The 16,691-nt window shown below is 42.2% G+C and overlaps 1 protein-coding gene and 1 long non-coding RNA gene across 10 annotated transcripts in view; one reads left to right on the forward strand and one right to left on the reverse strand.

The window, feature by feature from the left end:
- Positions 1 to 16,691, forward strand: part of Asap1 (ArfGAP with SH3 domain, ankyrin repeat and PH domain 1) — a 287,931-nt gene that overhangs the window by 127,480 nt on the left and 143,760 nt on the right. The gene's annotated exons all lie outside the window — the stretch shown is intronic.
- LOC102000425 lies at positions 5,429 to 9,545 on the reverse strand. The gene is made up of 2 exons (XR_258422.2): positions 9,305 to 9,545; positions 5,429 to 5,562 (listed from the first exon to the last, which is right to left on the reverse strand). It is a non-coding gene; the product is annotated as an uncharacterized LOC102000425 (long non-coding RNA).

The following is a 16,691-nucleotide window of genomic DNA, read 5'->3' on the forward strand; positions in this document are numbered from 1 at the left end:
GGGAGGTGGTGGCGGGGAGGAGGCAGAAATCCTCAATAAATAAATAAATTAAAAAAAAAAAGGAAAAGAGAGTGAACTTTGGATTTAGACAGACACAAGGGATCAAAACATTGTTCTGCAAATGGATGGATCTACAAAATATCATATTGGGTGAGGTAACCCAGACCCAGAAAGACAAATATCATATGTACTTACTCATAAGTGGCTTTTAGACATAAAGCAAAGAAAGACCAGCCTACAATTCATAATCTCAGAGAACCTAGACAACAAAGAGAACACTAAGAGAGAGCCATTCAAGGAGCTAATCTACATGGAAAGTAGAAAAAGACAAGATCTCCTGAGTAAATTGGGAATATGGGGACCATGGAAGAGGATAGAAGGGGAGGAGAGAGAAAGGGAGCGGAAAACAATTTAAAAAATACTATTCCTAACTCACTTTTTTTCTAAACAAAAAGGCAAAACTTAAACTTGAACATACTGTATACAGTAAGAACAATTATCAAATAAAAAATGTGTTCCAAATGTAAAAAAAAAAAAGAAATTGAGACTCACTAATAACAAAGAAACCTAAAGTCTGAATGAAATAAAATATAATAAACTCTAAAAAAAAAAAAATAGTGGGCTCAGAACCTGAATTCATCTCTATACGCCACTTAATGGGTGCAGAGGAGCAGTCAACTCCCGGAGTCTCTGGAGGGTGGTTTGACTATGGTAGGAGATGTGCCTGCTGTGTGTCTATAGCTTACAGCCCAGCAGCCAGGAGACTAAGGAGCTTTGAATTCCAGCTCTGCTACGTGGTTCCAGTTACCTCACTAGTAAGATAGGGACAGTTACACTGAGCCGGCTGCACATGAACAAGAATTGGTATTTTTAAACCTGGCACATAGTTGAGAATATGTAGCAGTTTCTATAGATTATTGCTCTCTGTCCATTGACTTCAGTTTTCCAAGCCAAATGTTTACTCACAGGTGTGTCTCATCAATTATACTGTATCGGTCCCTTGAGATTTCTAGGGCTCGGGAGTCTTTGTTTCTATCCTCCTGAGTGACAGGTATGAATTCTTAGTGTTCTCCCCAATTTGTACAGTTAATCTTAGAAGCCACTGTTGTTTACAGTAGAAAAGTAAGGACTGGAGGTTAGGGGAAGGGCTTCAGCCTGGGGCATTTACAGGTTCCTGAAGCAGGGGAAGGTTTGGCAGTATGTGAGAGCAAAGCTTACCTCCTTGGAAGCTATCGTAGCTTTTCCCTCTTAAAACTAATTGTATAGTCAATCATTCTGTGTTCTGTAGGCACATGAGTGATTCAAAAGAAAGGGGTGGTGTGGGGAACCAGAAGAAATCAGTTCTATGCTTCTTCTAAGTAAAAGGCCAGAGGAGCTGAGCTGTCTTACAGCTGATAAACGTCTAACTACATCTTAGCCCTCAACAAAATGATCAACAAAGGGAAAAAGAAAACTAGGGTGTTTAAAACAACAACTTAAATAAGCATAGGGTTGCACACCTCAAACCCCACCCTAGCCTACCCTTTGAGAAAATGATTCTGGGCAGAATAGTGGGTCTGCTGTTCCCTTCCCTGGCCTGGGAGTGTATGTCACTGTTGAAAGATTTTCACTGGGCTCAGGATGACTATCATAAACAGACTTACCCAAGGATATACATCCACTTTATCTGGAGCTCAACCAGTTAACCCTCTGCGTTTAAGAAGTTACCATCCTTGTAACTCCCAAGAAAGCAGAAAGAGGTTGGATTTTGATAGGTCTGTGTTTCTGCTGAGCAGTAAGTGATGAGCTAGGAGATTTAAAGGATCTTCAGCTGCCAGTAAAATCAGCTAGGCTAAGATTTCAGATGGCAGCAATGTGGCAGTCCCTCCCTCCTACCCTCCCTCCCCCCCTTCTCATACACACACATAGGAATCTTAATAGTCTCTATGATTGAGTGGTATTTTTTTTCTATTAAATACAGAACAGTTCCTAAACTTATTTAGTTCCTAAATATATCTTTTAAATGTAGCATAGTATGGCTCTGGTGCACACATGTTCCTGATCCCTCCATGAAATATGGTTAAGGGACTTATTAGTAAAATAAGTAAATATTGTGGCACAGTTTCACAGTATTTTTAGAGGACTCTTGTAACTAGTTGCAGCATAATCACAATGTCACATAAAGTCCACCTTGTGGTGGTCATTTGTCGCTTGGTACAAAGCTGTTGAATACTACAGTTGAGCTTTCCCAGGGCTAATGTGTAGCTGACAGCTCTGCTAATTGTGTGTTTGTTTGTTTGTTTTTGCCAGATCTTTTATAACATCCCACATGAGCTTCACAGTAACTGTTGTTGTTGTTGTTGTTGTTATCCCTGTCCTACAGTAGAAAGTAGAGTCTCTGTGTGATCTACTCCAGGTTACCCAGCTAGTAAACTCTAGAACTGTGTCTTGAGCCCAACTCTTGTGTGATTCAGGAATGCCTTGCTCTTCTCACGGAGGTGGTTCCTGAGTAATCAATGAGACTCAGACTTTGCATTTAGGGCTTAAATGTGTCTGGCAGAAATGTGGGATTTGTTTATTATACCGCTCTGTTAGGTGCTAAAGCCCTGTCCACACTCTTGTGAACTGACTTTGTGCACCCTTTAACCGACAGCATCGCATCCATCATCTTTTAATCGCTTCTGCTCTCTTCCCGGTTAAACCAACGAGCCACTTGTGGTTTGTGACAGTAATTGGAGTTGTGACTTTAAGTTACGGCTGGAATTGACCTTTATCTGACTCCACTGTTTGTAATTTTCTGTTCTATCAACCAGGTGAAATTTCTGTGACACTGCTCTTTCTGAAGCAGAAGCAAAGCCGTGGTCCTATCAGAAAAAAAGAACTTAGCCTTGGGAGACTGTGTTCTCCTGTTACCTTCCCAAGCCCCGCATGAAGGTGTTGCTGCTACTATTCTGTCTAGGTGCCAAAAGAATTAAGAGTCCAGTTCGTCTTGTCTTTGTCACACTCATTGCTTGTGTGTGTGCTGCATGGCCAAGGGTGGTGGTTAGGAAGGCTCTGTTTGCATGCTATAGAGGAGATGACTGGGGACATTGCCATTGCGGGGAAATGCTGTCACCTTCCCGGGGCTGTTTACTCTCTTTCAGATCCCTTTACTGAGCATGTTACTGTGAAAAATCTTGTGGACATTTTGAGAACTAGTTCCAAGTCACAGAACTGTCACATGGGCAAAAGGCAGTTCATTATGGTTATGGTGTAGACAAGCCCTCAGAGTTGATGCCTAAAGAAGGGGAAATTTCAGTTAACAGCCACAGTTTCTCTATGAAGAAGCATTGCTTGTTTCTTCCCATTCACTTCGTCTGCAAAATACCTCCATCATGTTTACTGTGAGAACTGAGACATCAGGCAGTGTAGAGGAACTGTTAGCTGAAGGTCTGTCTGGTGCTATATACAGAAGCAAGCAACTTTACTGGCTCTGAAAATAAGTTTTAGTCATTGCCGCTTCCTAAAGCACTTAAGCCATTGCAGAATCCATTATTGCTAGATGTATATGCAGTAACTATTAGTTGCTGATTTGTTTTCTTCCCTCTTCATGTGATGTCAGTTCTTAATCATCCAGCCTTGGGTCATAATAGATGGCATGGGGTTTCTTACACTAGAGGCTTTTATAGCCTCACGAGCTTTATGATCATATATCAAAGTAAGCCAAGGAAAGTAACTCAGTGATGGTGTCTTACTTAGGGTTTGTATTGCTGTGAAGAGATGGCTTGGCCACAGCAACTCATAAAAGAAAACATTCAATTGAAGCTGGCTTCCAGTGTCAGAGCTTTAGTCCATTATCATCATGGTGGGAACTATGGCAGTGTGCAGGAGACATGGTGCTAGAGTAGGAGCTGAGAGTTCTAAATCTTGATCCACAGGCAACAGGAAGTAATCTGTGTCACTGAAGGTAATTTGAGCACAGAGACCACGCCACAGTGATGCACTTCCTCCAACAAGGCCATATTTACTCTAAGAAGGCCACACACACCTCCTAATAGTACCACTTCCTTTGGGGGTCATTTTCTTTTATACCCAGCACAGATGGATAATGGATGGTTATCCTGAGGCTGCCTTTCGCTAAGCTGGTTGTCAATCTCTTCTGAACTCTGTGACTGATTAATAAGAGTATCAACTTGGCTACTGTAGTTGGACCTTGTATATCCATTCTTTGCTAGGTTGACCTGAACATTGTGACCATTCTGAGTGAAGGATACCTTAACATGTTAGGTAGCTTGGTTATAAGAAGCAGTTAGTTGGGACATAGGGAATAGGCATGGAAGTTAGGAGAGAGCCAGAGGCTTAAGTACCCTGGATGAGACCCCAAGGCCAGTAATGAGAGTGCTCCTGTGGAGCCTCTGCATGGCTGTTGTTGAGCATCATAGCCTATCAGGATGTATTTCTCCTGCTTAGTTGTGTTTGCTAAGTATTTTGAGCAGCAGCACCCCAGACTGAGTTGCTCACTGCATGGGATAAAACATCTCTTCTACATAAGTTCTTTCCTTGTGAGATAATAGTGTCTCTCCTTTATAGCTAATAAAATTGAAGCCTATAGTTGCTGCAGCAAAGTCAGTAGCTTAGTTTGAAGTTTCTATACTGAGAAGTCAGAAATCCTCAATTGGCATCTTGCATTTTCTGTAGCTACACTTGTAACACAGCAGATATGGAGGACAGTGTAGGTGGGAGAGGAATCTGGACTAGGAATGGAATTTTATAGTAACTGAATCTTAAATAAGTCAGCCTTTGGAGTGCTTCCCTGTTGTTTCTGTATATCAGAAAACCATTCCTCCCTTCTTACCTCTGGTTTACCTTTTGTTCATCTCTTCTGTAAAGCCCAGTTCAGAAGGCCTATCCTCCTCAAACCCTTTCTTTTAGAGTAGACTTGGAGGCAGAGAGGCAGGTCATTGGTTGCTTTGGTTATAAAGCTGACCACTTCAACTTATTACCCATCTATTGAGACGGTCTGCAGTCTTCGCAAAGTCCCAGAAAGAGTCTTGTTCACAAAGTTGCCCCGTAGGCTGTTACATGGTCCCTTTCATAGTTGTTAAGTGACTATGTGCATGCATTCATTCTTTGCTTTTCCATGCCTTTTACCTGTCCCCTTTGTGATTAACATCTAGAAGGGAGAGGAAAGGCAGGAGATACCTCTCAAAATTTGAGCCTGACTCCTCTTCAGAGCTTTGTAGAATCATTGGAAGGAAAAATGATCCGCCCTGACAAATCAGCAGGCAAGGACTAGGGTTCATCTCTCTTTGATGTCCTTTTATAAGTAGTAGATATAACTATGTAAGTAGGCTGGAGAGCACTCAGAAATGGTCAGGCTTCTCCTTAGTGGAGAAATCAAACATGGAAGTTTGGGGTCCCAGAACATGAAAGTAAATGAACAAATCACCTTCTGCTGCTAAGGTGGGTTCCTTGGCTGCCTTGTAGGTGTGACTGTTCACTCCATTGATTCATGCCATTTGCTAGTTATCTTGATTCCCCATGATTTCTCACACTTGCTTGTCTTTCGTCTTTTCCTTGCTGCCATCTTTCCTTGTTGGAGCCCTGAGGGAGACAGAAAGATCGTATCATTGTTGTGCAGCTGCTCCTCTCACCACTGTATTTTCCTTTCCTGAGCATGTAGCTGGGGGACAGAGAGGACTTCAGGAGATGACATTTCTTTAAGGAGGCTGCAGTCCTGGAGTGGTAATGTGTATAGGCAGATACAAGCCATTGTCTGAAACCTTAAGCAGTCAATTCTCCTAATCCACTTGGTACGTATACTTTGTGAGTAATGATCCCATTTTTAAAATTTTTTGTTTTTATTTTATGTGCATTGGCATTTTTTTGTCTATGTGAGGGTGTTAGATCCCCTGGAACTGGAGTTAAAGTCAGTTGTGAGCTGCCATGTAGGTGCTGGGAATTGAACCTGAGTCCTCTGGAAGAGCAGTCAGTGCTCTTAACCACTGAGCCATCTCTCCAGCCTCCCAATTGTTCATTTCTTTACCCAGTATTTTCCTTGGGTGTCAATCCTGGCCTTATAAGGGTTTTTCCAAACCTAAGAGAATCTGACACAGCCACTCTAAGCTTTTCTGTCATGTTTCCTTCTATGCAACTGTCTTCCTCTTTTCTAGCCGGAGGGGTATGTGAATATACACAAGATGCGAAGGTTCATTTTTAGCTGCAGTAGAGGCAGGCCTCAAGGGAAATGTCGAGATAACTGGATTTCTCAAACGGTAACTTGGCAACTCATACTTTCTGTTTCCCACCCTGCAAAATGTTCTTTGGTTTTAGAAGATGAACTGCTCTCACTTGTGAAGGTCTTTGAATGATGCATTAACTCCATCAAGAGCCCCATCATTCTTACTCCCTTTAGCCCAAGCTACACCTCCGTGGTTTGAAAGGCTGTCACACCAAGGGAGGATATCGAGGATAGGATAATTGATTAGGCGAGATTTGATACAAGGAAAAAAAAGGCTAAATATCAGCTTATTCACCAAATGCAGGGTTCAAGAAACAGTCTACAGGAGATCACTGAACAATTGGGGATTGCTGGGAATGACTTTACTCTGAAAGGCTTCTGATAAGCGGCAGCAGTCTGGAAGGCTTTCTAGAGGGACTAAGACTTTCTTTATGATGTCAGACACACGTTTCCAGGTAGATTGGGTCAGATCTAGATGTCATTCTAACTTTAATTGTGGGCTGCTTATTTGGATCCTATTAGAACCGGGGAAGAAAGAGGAACCCAGGGTCTGTGGGTGAGGCTGATGCAGCCTATACTTTGGGCTTCCCTGTCAAGAGTTTGGCGGTTTTGTTCAACAAATTTAGATCGTCCTGTGTGAGAGGTTATGTGGTACCTTCTGGTCCCACTTCAGAGGATGCACTTCCTGATAATCTCAGTGCTGTTCCCTTAAGGGTCCGTGCAGGTTGACCTCCATGGTATCATCCTTTGGATCTCTACAGGTCACCTTGTATCAGTATCATTCCAAGTCTGTTCCCTTGTCGCGTACTTTATCTTGTCAAGAAGTTGGTTAGATTCAAGTTCCTTGGGTTTCTTTCATAATGCTGAACACATTGCTGTAGTTTTGCTGTTGAATCTTCCTTAATGTTCTGTGAGTTAGCGTTGGTCGTCCTCAGGGTGAAGCTATTAGGAAGTGGTGAAACATGAGAAAAGTGTTTTTCAAGTGAGCTGTGGGACCAAAACCCTTTCCTTTTAATTTTATAGTTTCTTGTGTAGGGGCCATCAGTTTTACTCCCCCACATTCCCACTTTGATGTGTTGTTGTGCCACAAACCCAAAACAGTGGGCCAACTGATGGTGAACTGGATCCTCTAAACCTGTAGACCAAAATAACCCGTTTTTCTTTATAAGTTGATGTCTCAGATATTTTGTTGTAGTACAGAAAGCCAGCTAACAAACATTAAGGTTATTTGTGTCAGTGGAGGAGGGGATATTTTAAAACTCAGTAATTATGTCAGAGGCTAGCATAATGAAGGTGATCCCCAGCACCACAAAACAAAACACAAAACGGCTTAAAGAAATTGGGCACCCCTATTGAGCATTCGGTTTGTATAAGGCACGGTTCTTATTGCTGTGTATGCTTTAACATTCTGACGTCACAGCTCCAGCAAAGGACTCCCCTAGGTCAATGATCTAGTTCAGCCACTTATGGAAACCTCCTATCACAGTAAACCAAATGCCACCTTTGCTCTTGGTGAATTATGGATACCTTTTTCCTTTCCCTGCTTGGCATTTATAAAATTTGATTCAAGTTCCATCAAAACTGGTCATTATTTTGTAAGAAGCAGTGTGGAGAGGATTTCTTAGACGTGCTTTGGATCTTGATGTTCTGAGACCTTGAGAAAACTACATCTCCAAGTCTTGTTTTTCTCATCTGGAATATAAAGTTGATGATTTTCCCTTGCAAGTCTGTTGTGAAGATTGGTAGAAATGACACCAGATACAAGGTGCTAGAGACTGGGAGCAAAAGTAAGAGTAATTTCAGAAGCCTGGAAAGGCAGTTATTTTTCATTTTTTTTCTTTTTTTTTTTTCTAATTATGGGCAGGCACCAAATTGTGCCAGCAAGATCTAGGCTCAATATTTTCTTCTGTTTATTTTTCATCAATACTGGGGGCGGGAAGAGGGCTTGCTACTCCATTTCAACAGCAACTAAGCATTATGATACTTCAGCAGGAACCAAGATAGGCATGAGCAAGAGCTTCATGTTTTTAAGGAAAGTCTGGCTGTATGAGCTTTGTTATATGAACTAATATGAGCCTTACTATAATTATATTATTGGAATGCTTGCCTGCCCAGAGCTTTTAGTAAAACAAAAAAACTTGTTTGTTTAACTTCCCTAAGAGATCAGAGTTGTCAGGCTATTTTAGCAGTTAAACTAGTTCTCTTCATGTAAGTAATTAAAAAATAATGCAAATGGATCTTGAATAAATGGGAATGCAATTGCAGTTTCCTTGGTTTTGTGTAGGCCATCCAGAGTGCTTCTTAGTATTGGATCATTTTCTTTTTGCTGAGGTATATAAGCTTCTCTTCATCCGTGATTGTGATCATTGTTGCCCACAGGCTGGCACTGGATCCAGTTTTCCCTTGATAGTATTCCCTGTTGAGTATTACATTTCCTACGTCTGAAAGTCCTTCAGGACTGTTGCAAGTCCTCACAGACAGAGCCTGGTGTTCGTTTCACTAAAACTTCCCCTCCCTGCTTACTGTAGGAAAATGGGTGCTAATTGTTAGCTCTTTCTTGCTCTTTGGTCTGGTATTCCCTGAAGTAATCCACTCCCGATTTTGCAGTCAGGGAAGTCTTGCGGTATCAAGGAGCCAGTGGGACCATGAATACAAGACATAGGTCTGCTAACTTTCTTGGATCTGAGTAGGGAGTGACAGGTCTCCCAGTTTCTCCTTCACAGATGTTAGCACCAGCCTTTGAGGACTGCCATCCTTGTACTCCCACTAGTGGGTACAAGAGGTGAGAGTCTGTTGCCTCTGAGGGAGATATCTCTCTCTCTCCTTTGTAACGGTGGAAGAGGGTTTTTGCTTCTCTACAGATCATTCTTGTCTTGTAAGCAATTGAGAATTTGACAAATTGAGCTGCACTCCCTCTCCATAGCCACAGTTTGTAATCAGAGTCTGTGTAGGTCATTGTCAGTGGTTCCCAAACATAAGCAAGCAAGTCATTGCTCTTGTTATTGGTAGCACTTGCCTTCATATATCTGACTGTATCTGGACTCTCTTATGCCAGTCTTCCTCAGCCCCACCCCTCACTAGCCCTCTCTATTGCACACAGCTCACCTGGCAGCATAACATCTTGGTCTGCTTGCCTTGAAACGCCTCCGTCTAATGTGAGTAGTGGCGGCACCACTTTTAGCCCTTAGTCTTTGTGGGATTCTCGGCCTCCCGTGTAGGAAGCAGTGAACAGCGACTCTGCCATGTCTGATTGGTTGGTGAAATGGGAATCTCTGCGTCACATTTGAAGCCTCACCTTCAGCTTCCTGTTCTTAACAGTATGTCTGCTCTTCACTCCTGAGCAGTATTCCCACAGCTCCTTACCTTTGCCTGGAGCCACTGTGTGCTCACAAAGGAGCCTGTGCTGCCGGTCACATGGGCTCCGGCTTCTGCAGCACAGGTGTTTTTCTTTGTGATGTAGTAGTATGTGCAGTACGCAAAGATTTCCGGGCCCATTTGCTATGTTGAACAGAGGTTTCACGTGTGCTGCCCAGTTTGGCCTAGTTACTGTCATTTAAATGTCAAGCTAATTAATTAATGGTATTTTTTAAAAATGATCAAGACCATTATCACTTTGTTGTTGTCATGCCCTCTTCTGTTCCAGAAGGCCCAGCTGTTTTTCTAACATCATCTTCCTGTATCTGGAAAGCACTTGATTTGTGGTCCCTTGGTTCTTGTCTGTCTTGTACTTATATCTTCATATTGTAATTTGTGTAATTTTCATACACCCTCATGAAAAGCAGATGTGATACCTTAAAAAAAAAATCTCCAACAGTGTATATCAGAATTATCTGATCAGGACTGGGTATTGATATTGTGGCTTGAATGGCATGGTTGGTGCACATGTGCTACCCTGCCTACTAATAACAGCCTTTGAAAACCTTAGTAACTTGATGTGATTGTGACCAGACTCTGTGCAAGTCAGCTCAGCATCTCTGAGGCTCCAGCAGAGCACAGAGCCTTGAGGGTAGGCCTCAGGCTTCACCTTTGACTGCTCTAGTTCACGGGCTCCTGGTAACAGCAGCTTTACTCCGTTTTGTAGAGGTAGAAACTGAGGGCCAGAAACTAAGTAGTTAGTTTCATAGAAGTAGCTTGAACCCAGGCTTAATGTCAAAGACTTACGGTTTTGAACATTGTTTAAGCTGTGCCTTTTTGGCTGGGCATGGTAACAAAAGCCTTCTACCCTAACACGTGGGAGGAAGAGGCAGGTGGATATCCGAGTTCAAGTTTATCCTGATCTACATATTGAGTCATGGGGCTAGTCAGGGTAGAGTGAGACCCTGTCAATAAACAAACAGTTTCAAGCTGTGACTTCTATACAGCCTGTTCCCTAGGCTGATGCTGTTAATGCACAACGGTCCAGATGATGCCTTGGAATTTTTGCAGTTCAGGAAATGTGTGTATATATTTATATTCATAACACCTAAAGCAAAACAAGCACTGAGAAATGCTTGGTGAAGAAAATGTGCATGAATGTGTTTTATTTCTCCCCAAGAACATTTGTAGGCCAGTTCTCTTGTGGTCTCATTTGGTATTAGGCTTCTGTCTCTTTAGACTCCATTTGTATTATAGAAAGGAGAGGGGCACTTAAGCTAGTTAGCGTTTCAGTTTGCTAAGAGGTGATCTCACTAAGTGCTCACAATCACATTCTCACAGCATGATTGGCAGTGGTGTCCACACAGTGGCCCAGATGATGCCATTGCAGTTGGTGGACCATGCACAATTTCAGTTGAGGTGTCAGAAGTTTGCATTTGATTATTGTTGTAGGGAGACTGATGATGATAGTGATGCTTTTTTTTTTAGAGGAAGGATCAATACCTAAGTACCACTAAATTTACATGCAGCCCCAGTGTAATTTTTATTTCTTTTTTCTCCTATTTGGGTAAAGTTACTAGAAATAATTATTTCTCTACTTATTAAAATGATTAATCAATAATCAAATTGATTCTTTGGTTCCTGAAACACTATACAGTTTCAGGTTATTAAATATCTCTGCTTTGACTATGTTATCAAATCAGGTGTATCAAGTTAGTGCAATTCAACCATTTAACTTGTGGGACAGGTAAAAAAGGCAATGACATTGATTGTTAGGAAATTTGTGAACTTGGGAACGGGACAGGAGCCAGGAATGCTAGGGAAACATGGGGCCTGTTGTTCTATGAGTGTAGAACATAGTAATTACGTCCTATTGTAGTGTGGGCATATTCTTTCCTCCATCAACCCTTTGATTATGCATCATCACACTTAAAAGATGAGGTAATTGAAATCATTGAGATAAAGTAATCTATCGAGTGTCACATGACTCCAGGCTATCTGACCCCAGGCTCTTCTCTTTCACCTGACCATATGTAGTTCTGCCAAGTGTGAAGTATGTGGAGTTTGTATCCATACTGTGTATCCATGCTGTGGTTTGTTACGTGATTATTTGGAAATCTGTAAACTACATAGTCACCTCTTCTCAACAAGCCAGTGGTTGTCACAGCCTCTGTGCCACAAGTCAGGCGGTTGTTAATGCCTGAGCACAACAGAATAACAAATGTCTACTCTCTTTTTCATATTTAAATAGCAATAAAAATTGAAGTGTGGTTAAATCTGTCTACCTTCTTCCCTTCCTCCTTCCTACCCACAAGGTAGCCTAGTCTGTCTTTGAACTCAGGACCCTTCTGCCTTAGCTTCCAAGTGCTGAAATTACAGGAAGGAACCATCATACATAACTTGGTCAAATTATAAAGTGGAAAATTAAACTTTCTCCTGGCACTCTAAGCAGCCTCATAACGAATTGTTCTGAATTTTTAAGTAACTGAATGATTTTCATTTTATTACAAATTTTCTTTCTTAAATTGAATCTTTTATGAATATAAATGGACCTCAAAGCTAGGAGAGTTCAGTTGTGTGATTATATTGATGAATCATGTTAATTGGGAACTACATTAAGAGGTTATCATGTGACACTCTCTAAACCTGTGTTCTCAACCAAAAAAAAAAAAAAATCCCACCATTAATCCTGGTTGGTTCTCTTGAAATCTAACCCTCCAGATGAGGCACAAAGAAAGTAAGAAAGGGAAAGCAAGGAGCTCTATTAGAAAGAATATGTGTGTCTGGTGTGCCTGGTGAGGTTAGCAAGTTCAACTGTGTTCTGCCTGGGCCCTGCCATGTTTTTAATGGTCTCTTGACCTCCCTGAACCAGAGTTTCTTGTCAGCCAAGCAGCCAAGAACATCACCTCAGCTGCCTCCTTTTGATGACCAAGTAAAACTAAGGATCATGCAGATACCAGATGGAGATACTCAGATAACTATGTAGAGAGTTATTGAATAGAAAACACAAGCTGTGTTTCTGATCTGGTAGACTGTTGATGTTCACAGCTAATGGTGCTCTCGTTTTGAACCATAGATTTTCGTCATTCACTGGTTCAGCAAGGAGTGTGTTCTAAACAGGGTAAGAGTGCTTCAGGTATAAACACACCTAATTGCTCAGTGAATCCACATCATATCCCATGTTCTTCTCTCTCCACCTTCACTTCTCTTAACACTCCAATGCTTTTCTGACTCTGGTAACCCTTAGAGAAATTATGAGTTGAGAAAGACATGGGAATCATCATCTAGTAGAAACTGTCTATTTTATAGACAGAGAATTAAAACTGAGAGATTAGTTTTTTTATTCAAGATCGCACAGGTATTTGTTAACTACCCGAACTTGAATCTGAACCTGTATGCTTGTTTCAAAAGCAAATTCAATTTTCCCGTACCAGGGTACTTTTTTATATGTCAGTGGAATGGGACTTCCCCATCTCCATTTAAAAAAAACATGATTTAGCAAACCCACAGGCATGGATTTCTAACTCTTGGTATTGAGACACCTACACCCCACTTTTAACCCCCTGCCGCAAACCATGACACAACCCTCCTATTCCCTAGCAGTTGTGAGAAGCCTGATAGGCCGTGTGGACAGTTTGTGTGGGAGCCCTGGTTCCTGTGTCTCTCTCACCCTGGGTGTATGATTCAGAACTGTGGTAGGAAAGAGTAAGTTCCTTTGCCTCCCCATTTACTTCTGGTCTGTGGCAGCCACGCTGTCCAGGGCAAGGTATAGGATTTGTGTACTTCTCTCAAGTTTCCCCTCAATTTCATTGTGAGTCAGCTGGTTGACATTCGGCGGTTTTACCCTTTCCTGAGAGGCTGATACCAGATTCGTTCATTCTTTATTAATTGTATGCAGTAATATCCACCTCATGTGTGAAATGGGTTTCAGGTTTCCTGCACTGTTTATATCTAAGGAATATTTCAGACAGGCTAATGTACTGGAAAGGCGTTGGAAACAAACACACTGCACTCTTGGGGGGGGGGCATTTATAGCAGATTTAAGGAAAAGATTTAAAAAAAAACAGAGCGAGATGAATTGATCTAGTTGCTACACTATGATTAGTACAGAGAGCGAATAGATCCAGAGTCGCTCAGAAACAAGAGCTGCCTTTCCTCTGTTCTAGGCCTGTGTGCGCTTATGTTTAGGGAGGATCAAGTATTGTAGGAAATATGCAGACACCCACGTCCTGTATCAGTTACCTCGTTTATCGTGTGTCTGAGTCTAATGTGTATGGTATCTATAAAACTGAAGGCAGGTATGGAGAAGCAGAAGAGATGCTGGTTTGTGGCAGGTATGGAGAAGCAGAAGAGATGCTGGTTTGTGCAGAAATCTTCCTCAGAGAGGACTGTTTCTTCCAGAATGGCTGTTGTCCTCGGGTGTCTAATGGAACAGAAGCCAGTTGCTCTCCGGTTTATTTTCATTCTGACGGGGTCGGGGGTGGGGAGAAAGGCAGAGCATTTGCTTAAATGGAGGTACGTCTTTTTGTTTTTCTTTCTTTTCCTCCATTGAGTATAAATAGTCAATTCTGCCACACTGCTCTAGTGTAGTTAAGATGTCTAGAATATGAAATGCAATTCAGCCTTTTGTGGTTGGCCAGATACACCCTAAAAACTAGGCTCCAAAGTCTTTTGAAACTAAGTAGAGTTAGGAGTCTATGTGGTCAGTTTGCCCGTCTCCTTCATGCTATCTCTTTAATATCCTGGTTTGAGGAGATGTCTGTGTGCATTTCCGTGGCTGACTTTCCCATGGCTCTCCGTATATTCTTAGGGGAGGGAATCGTCAGCCTCACAGAGCATCAGTCTGCTTGGGGATCCTGCCTCTCACTGAGGTCCACCCAGGTGAGGCTCTCCTGGCCCCCAGCACCCCACACACACTGCCCATTCTCAGGATGTGGCAGGAGCTGCAGAGCGTTTATGTAATCTGAGGACAAATGTGGAAACTCCTGTGAGAAGTCTCACAGATCATTTGAGAACTCGAGTTCACGGCTGCCTGTCTGTGATGTCTCCTAAGCACTTGAAAGCTATTTCTATAGCCTGCACTTCCTTTATTTCCCACTCACCAGCCTCTTCGGTGCCATGCTAGGTTTTGAGTTCTGTGATGCTAATTTTGAAATTTTATGATGAGAACACTTAATGTCACGTCTTTCAATTTTCCCTGCTTTTGATTACCGTTTTAAAGATGAGCTTACCTAAACACTCTTACATGTGGTAAAAATCGTATAAAAATTGTGGATTTATTTTTCTATTAACTTTTCTGGTTCTTTGACCTCGGCTTCATCTGTTTGTTGTTGTTGTTGTTGTTGTTGTTTTAATTGTCTTAAATTCTGCATACCAAGTGAACTAGGTGGGTCATGATTCTGGGTGGTTTTCTGCTGTTGCCTGTGGACACTGTAGACATTATTGGTTGTTACTGGAACCACCTTGTTAGGCAAGTTGCCAGACTAGATGAGACAGAGACAATTTGGATCTTTTCCTGGCCTTGTGTGACAGCTATTCTGTCCTCATTCTTTCTCTGGTTACCATGGCCTTCGTTCTTCAGCCAGAGTGTGCATCAAAATCAATGCGGACATTGTCAACTGGGAGGTCTTTGTAGTGCCCAGTGTCTGCATTTGAAAAGAGCGATTCTCCTGGGGAGGATTTGGCTACAGGAGCCAGAACTTAACTATTAGCCAAGTAGGCTTCACTTGAGGAACTGAGAGGACTTGTTGTCACCAGGCGGGCTCTCAGAGCAAGCAGAATCCTCTGTCTTCTGCTTCAAAGCAGTGAGTCTCCCTGTGTCTGTGGAGACCCTCAGGCCCAATGCTGTACCGTGGTCCCTTTACCTCTGATTCCATTGCTTGGCTTTTGTAGACTCAGTTTAGAGTCACTTGTGCTGCCCCATGGGGCATTGTGGAGGACTGTATGTGTTTCCAGTTTGGGCTCACACCGTCAAGTGCCTGTGTCCTATATTTTCCTCAGTTTGGGTTGGGCCTGCCAGTTTTCATCACAGATCTGTTTGGTCAGAATGTGGGTTAGGTGCCCCCTTAGATATTCTCCGCTGTGACCAGGGTGCTGTCACAGAATGGGGATGGAGCTGTCTGCAGGAAATCCACACCAGCCTTTCTTGTTCAGGCTGTCTCTCAGTAGCTAGAACATCAGGTGTCTTAGGAGCTCGTTTGTTTTAGTCCATAATTGGCTCTAGTACAAGAAAAGTAAAGTTTTGATGTAAGAATTTTAAATTTTAATCTCTAATAGCAATTGCTAGCAATATAATTTTAGACAGGTCAGTTAATGGTTATTGAATGCTAACAAATCTAGTTTTTGTCATTGTAATAAAATAATCTGGACTTGCTTTCTCAAGTTCATACATATAAAAGATAATGGCAGTTGAAGCCATACACACTCACATTACACACACACACACCTTCAAAGCACACAAAAAGCCCTGCTGTCCCTGTGCCTGGGGACTTTATAGTACATTAACAATACCAGGCTTAGCTACTCCTTGGGGTTCTTTTGTGTTACATAGCTAGCATAAAGCAACTATCTTTGCGGGACTGGGTTCACTCTTCACACTCTCTTTTTTTTTTTTTTTTTTGCAGAAGCTTGCCTTTGACAAGGACCAATCATTTCCAGCATTATCAAATCTACAAACATATGGCTAGCAGAGTACTTTGAGCTTGGTCATATCTAGCTCTTAACAGTTCTGGTCTTTGTGAGCAGAGTTAGAACAAAAAGCAGGAAAATAGCTCTATCTGGATTCTCATGTAGCTCCTGTAATAGCCACTCTCCTTCTGTGGACAATCCCTTAGCAGTGTATGCGACTCTATTTTGAAAGTGCTCTCTGGTTCGCAGGCTTTGGGTGAAGAGTCCTAGGGGAGATGGAAATGGAGAGGGTATTGACCCTGGGTCTTCCATCTGAATGTGCATAAGCCCTGCCACATAACGCTATTGCTTCAGTTTCCTAGGGAAGTTTTTAAATGCATTAGTGACTGCCTTAGCTCTCTATGGCCTGCAGAGAGCCCTGCTATAGGCTTTCTTTGTTCACCCTTTAGGGATTTCCTTCAGTTAGATCACACATTGATGGGATTGACGAGGGTTTTTATAAGTGCAATAC

This window comes from Microtus ochrogaster, chromosome 15, assembly GCF_000317375.1.
Source record: "Microtus ochrogaster isolate Prairie Vole_2 chromosome 15, MicOch1.0, whole genome shotgun sequence".
Lineage (NCBI taxonomy): Eukaryota > Metazoa > Chordata > Mammalia > Rodentia > Cricetidae > Microtus > Microtus ochrogaster.